General features: G+C 36.3%; 1 non-coding gene across 1 annotated transcript; it reads left to right on the plus strand.

Moving 5' to 3' along the window:
• Nucleotides 1-3,549: 3,549 nt before the first annotated feature.
• LOC149146268 (small nucleolar RNA snoR8a) lies at nucleotides 3,550-3,635 on the plus strand. Its single transcript, XR_016265403.1, has one exon. It is a non-coding gene; the product is annotated as a small nucleolar RNA snoR8a (small nucleolar RNA).
• The last annotated feature ends 1,952 nt before the right edge of the window (nucleotides 3,636-5,587 follow it).

Genomic DNA, 5,587 nt, shown 5'->3' on the forward strand with positions numbered 1-5,587 from the left:
AAATCAATTTTGAACCACCCTTTATTGTTCCGACAACTCCTTTTTTCTAAGTTGCTTTGAGAAGATCGGAGATTTGAAGTTGACTCCCTAACTTCTTATTTTGCTCTGCTTTCGATTCCCTTGCTTCCTTCTTAGAGTGATGACCTTTCTTCTTGACATTACTCCCTGCTTCTTAACTATTGATTTCTTTGCTACTTTACTGTGTCTGAGGCATGTTTCTGGTAACAATTTTCCTTGGACCCTCCTTAGTCTCTTGCTGCACCTTTGTTGGAGATGCAGGCTGGGCCAACTGACACAAGACCGATCCTCCTTCCCGAATAAAAGATGCCTAATCTTTGACACCATTTGCTTCCTTTTCATGCTCATTTATTTCTCCTTCTTCCATAGATTCTTCTTCTGACTTCCCCTACCTGATTCTCTTGTGGATCCAGATAAGAAGCTTCAGGGGATTGGAGATCTCAAAAGGGTTTGTTGATGTTTATGGCCCATTTTTGTTTTGCAATTTCCTATTGTTTGCTTGCCCTTTCTTGTTTCCTCTCTTTTTTCGAGTCTGCCATTGTTCTAGTTGAGCGCCTTGGCCGGATTGGGACTTTTTCGGAACTTTAGGCTGAGCTTTCTTACAGTCCCTGGCAAAGTGCCTATATTCATGGAAGATCCTGCACTTGAATGGAATTTGTTCATAGTCTAGGATCTGACAATGCTTCCATGGCCCCATTGTTAAGAAAATTTATGCTGGGAGGCCCTTCTCGAGATCCACCTTAATGTAGATCTTGGCACAGGGAAAATGTGCACCCTTTGGCTCCGCTCGATCTATGTACTTTCCAACTCCATTTCCTATTGCCCTGAGGCAATTGTCACTCTAGCAAGAAAAGGGAAGACTAGGGAGTTTATCCCACATCAGAATCGAAGTAGGGATATCCTTAGCAGGATCAAAGTCCAAAGTCCATCTGTTTAGATACACCCCTCTACTTCCAAAAACATAAGGACCATTTCTGAAGATAACCTCTTTGTCTTCCTTGAACTCGAATAAAAAATTGAAGAAACCATTCCCCACAACAAAAATGCCCAGATTCCCTTCATCTTGTCCTTTGAATTCTTTTATGTCCAAAATTCTATCTACTTGGGAGAAGGCCACATTCTTGTGAACTTCCCAATAAGAGGTTGATTCGAATATGCTAGAGATGATCTACATAAAACTGGAGGCAACGACACTAAGGGAATCGTCTCCATTCATTTTACGAACTTCAAGTTATTCAAAATAGATCTTTGTCTTTACGAAAGGGAAGAGATCAATGCCTGGAAGGCAACTGCCTTGTCAAAGGGAGGGGGAGGAGCCCCCTCCGGGGGATCCATTGTTGTCAAAGCAGGAAAGTTGCAGGGTTGAGGACGCAACATGGCCAGGGTTGCAGAGCGAGTATGTATTGTGATATAGTTCCAACAATTTTAACAATAAGTAAAATTAAATAAAGAATATACTCAAAAAATATTTTAAAATTTAGAAAAATTAAATTACCACTTAAATTTAATTACTATACAACTACATATGAGAATATGTTCCACATTTGGCCTAGTTCTCATAGTTAAAGCACCTTGCTAATGGGAGGTAATGGGGTTAATTCTCCTCTGTGGGGTTAGGCTCTACTAATGAGCCAATGGAAAGTGATCCCTTCGGGTGGATCTACTTGGATAGTTTCTGTGGATGTAGTGGCCACAAATCTTTGGTGTTCGTGAACCACACATAAAAAAGAGAATATGTTCCACATTTTAAATCAATATATATATATATATATATATATATATATATATATATGTTTTTTTTTTAAATTTTTCTTTTGAATATATAAATTATATTTTAAAGCAAAATTTTTAAAATTCTTTTAAATATAAAATGCAGAGCAATTTATGCATAGATATTATAATAGCTTTAATAAAAACTAATTATGGAACCAACCTAGATCCATCTTAACTTTGGGTCTACCAAGCGTTGAGAGGAATCAAATCTTTTTCATTCTAAAAGAGGTTTGCACCTCAAGAGATTTGATTCCTCTTAGCACTTGATAGGTCCAGAGTTAAGGTGGATGTAGGCTAGTTTTTAAAATTTTAGTGATGTGAAATGTATTAGGAAATAAATATTTTGATGCTTATTGCACCCAAAGGTGCTCTCCAACCCATTATGGAAGAAATGTTGTAATATCTTCTCCACTTATGTAAACATTTTTAGTCATTCAAATTACATAAAAAAAAATTAATAATTAAAATAAATTTGAGGTAAAATAATCATTGGCTTTTTTGGGTTCTTGGTTTTGACAACTCATGGTTTTGCCAATTCTTATATATCTATCTATATATATATATATACACGCATACAACCTACAACCATCTTAATTGTAGATTTACCCAGGGCCAAATTTATTGAGGTGTAAATCTCTTTTAGAATGAAAAAAGATTTGATTAAGGTTGATCCACGTTAATTTTAATAATATAATATGTTATATTATATTAACATATTATGGATTAATGAGTATCCACTTTTACCAACTATTTAATTTATATAACTGCTATAATTATCGAAATAACAAAACTTAGAGTAAAACCTCACCTCAACCCATAACATTTAAAATAAATGATATGTGTGGCTTAACTAAATTAGTTTTTCCTAAAACTTAGTTAGAAACGATGACTGTCGTGTAGTTCAACAGTTCAACCTAGTAAGTGGTAAACTCGTTGCAATATACCACATTTGATGGCGGGTATAATAAAGTGGTGAGGAGCCTATATAAATCACTTAGGTGATTGTGCAAGGAAATAAAGTGTTTAGGATGAGTGTTCAGGAGCTCATGCGACTTCATTGTAACTCAGGGTGTTTAGGGTTAGGGTTTGGGAGGTCATGCGACTTTGTGTGTAATTCAGTGTGTTTAGGGTTAGGGTTTGGCAGGTCATGCGGCTTTCACTGCAACAAAAATGTTTAGGGTTAGGGTTTGGGAGCTCATGCGAGTTTTACCGTAACAAAAGTGTTTAGGGTTAGGTCTCTTTCACGGCTATATTTATCACTCTGCGTGCAGCGGTAAGCACCATCCAAATCGACTTTCATGTGCCGAGGTTAAGAGTGTTTAGGGTTAGGTCTCTTTCACGGCTATATTTAATCGACTTTCATGTGCCGAGGTTAAGAGTGTCTTCTTGGATGCCTCCTATATTATCATGATATGTGTGGAGTTTGGCATTTTCTTCTTCGCGTATCTGTTGATTGAACACAAACGGTGTAGTTTGCATGAGGGGTAGGCGTGGTAGTCTACAGTTTCTTAAATTCAATGTCTTCTGTTGATGGTGGGCCGTAGGCTGATCTCTCGACAGCAGATAGGTGATCGAAGCATGCTGCATTTTTCATATATTCGTAGTTTCAGAGTCACGCATGCCTTGCATCCGTCTTTCATATCAATCTCTCTTAGGGTTTAATCTTTATTTATATTGTTTAACGTTTTCCATTACGTTTTCTGCATCCAATGGCGAAAAAAAGTCCCTTGTGCTTGAATTTATTATATCTTCCTGAGGTTTGGTGTGATGATTATAAAGAAATTCCTCGTTCTGAATGCTTAAGGCATGACAGACATCAAATCACCCATAGAATATGAGCACCGATTTTGAGCATTTCAGTGCGGGTTTTATTTCGTTGTGTTGGATGCCGGTTCTGGAGGTGTGATCCAGGGTTTAATTTTTTTACTCATCTCTTGTTGAGGCTAGTGCTGATGTGATCTAGTTGGGGTTAACTAAGAAATTTTGAATTTTGTCAATGGGTTAGGAAGGTTTGTTTTGACTGCCTTACAAATGCACCACAATAGGAATTCTGACAACAGGCAAATACGTTAAATGTCACTTGCTTTTCTTTTTGATCCACTGCGTTTTATCAACGGAAAAAATGGTCTATATTTATCAATGATTCAACGTGTTCGTCGGTGAATTTGATGGGTAAAATTCTGTGTTGGCTGTTATTTCGAATTTTTTTTAAATGGTAGTGTATATCAGCTTTTTAAATAGGAATTTTCAGCTGTTAATTTCATTGTAAGTGGTGATTTCAATTTGAAGTAGATTTTTCGATCCATTTTGTTTAAAATTGGTAAGAAATAGGCAAAATCGTAATTTAAGTTGTCAATTTTGCAAAACCTGTTCTAGCAGGTGTTCTGTTTTGTAGGGGTTGTTTTCCGTTTTTGCAAGGGTTCATTTCTTCAGGTTCCGTAAATTTTTAAAGTTCTTTTTTTGAAGGGTTCGCCGCAGGTGTTTTTTGAGAGTTATAAGCTTGTATAGTCTAATTGTGTTTGTTTCCTCTGGTTTCCTAATTTTTGTTTTTGAGATTTTCTGGAGTTCTAAGCTTGTATAGTCTGATTGTCTAGGTGTTCTGCAAGGGTTTGTTTCCTCAGGTTTCCTAGTTTTTTTTTTTGTTTTGGGAAGTGTTCAAGGTTTTGCCAAAAGGTTTTTAGGAGACACGGTATCTTCCGTAGTCCTAAATGGTTTTCCCCGAAGGATTCTTGGAATTTTCTTAATCATTGACCCTGTATAATATTGTGCTTTTTTAAAAGTATTTTTCTGTGTTCAAGCGTTTTTTGTGAGTCTATTTTTCTATACAAAATATTTAATTTAAACGTTTTTTTTCCCGAGTGGTTTTCCTGTGAATCCATTTAAATTGTGCATCAAAATACCTACATATTTAGCTCCATTAAGCTATTGTTTTGTAAGAGGAAATATCCTTCCGACTCTTTCTGCGGTCAATATCGGCTTTAGGATTGAAGGACCAGGTCGTTCTTTGGAGAGAATGTGTTTGTCCATGATGGTTGATTTTCTCCCTTATCCGTAAATCGATTTACTCTGAAGTTTCAGATTGTTCTTTGGCGGTTTAGCTTTGGGCACAGTCTGATTAGATGTATTTGAATGTTTGTTATTCAGTGTTATGAAAAGTAAAAAAATAAAAGGTCAAGGTCAAATATCAACAACTTCATTTGAATTAATGTGTAAAGAACTAACATTGACTGGTAAATACAGTATGTTAGTCCGCTTAGAACTAAATCTGCCACAAACCTTTCACGGCTTCAGGCTTCGGTGTAGGTTTTAATTTCTAAACTTAATTCCATTTCAGTTCACTATGCAAAAGCATATAACATCCACAACCAGCCGAGGTAATACAATTGAAGTGGCTTCCTGAAGAAGTCAGGCATCAATATCACTAACAGAGGCTGGGATTTCTTTGAAAGTAGTCTTTCCTAATTTCATGGAAACTTTCCTAATTTCATGGTCTTTTTCTTTTTGAAACGAATAATATCGCCTTTGAAGGGCCTTTTCTTTCTTTAAAAGAGTATTATGGCCTTTTAAACCCTCAAGAACACCATCCAGGTTGGTTATTGTATGATGGCGAAGTGGCTTCCTGAAGAAGTCAGGCATCGATATCACTAACAGATGCTGGGATTTCTTTGAAAGTAGTCTTTCCTAATTTCATGGAAACTTTCCTAATTTCATGGTCTTTTTCTTTTTGAAACGAATAATATCGCCTTTGAAGGGCCTTTTCTTTCTTTAAAAGAGTATTATGGCCTTTGAAACCCTC

The sequence above is a fragment of the Pinus tabuliformis genome, chromosome X (genome assembly GCF_031772625.1).
Source record: "Pinus tabuliformis cultivar Carrire ecotype Pingquan chromosome X, CPIR1, whole genome shotgun sequence".
NCBI lineage: Eukaryota > Viridiplantae > Streptophyta > Pinopsida > Pinales > Pinaceae > Pinus > Pinus tabuliformis.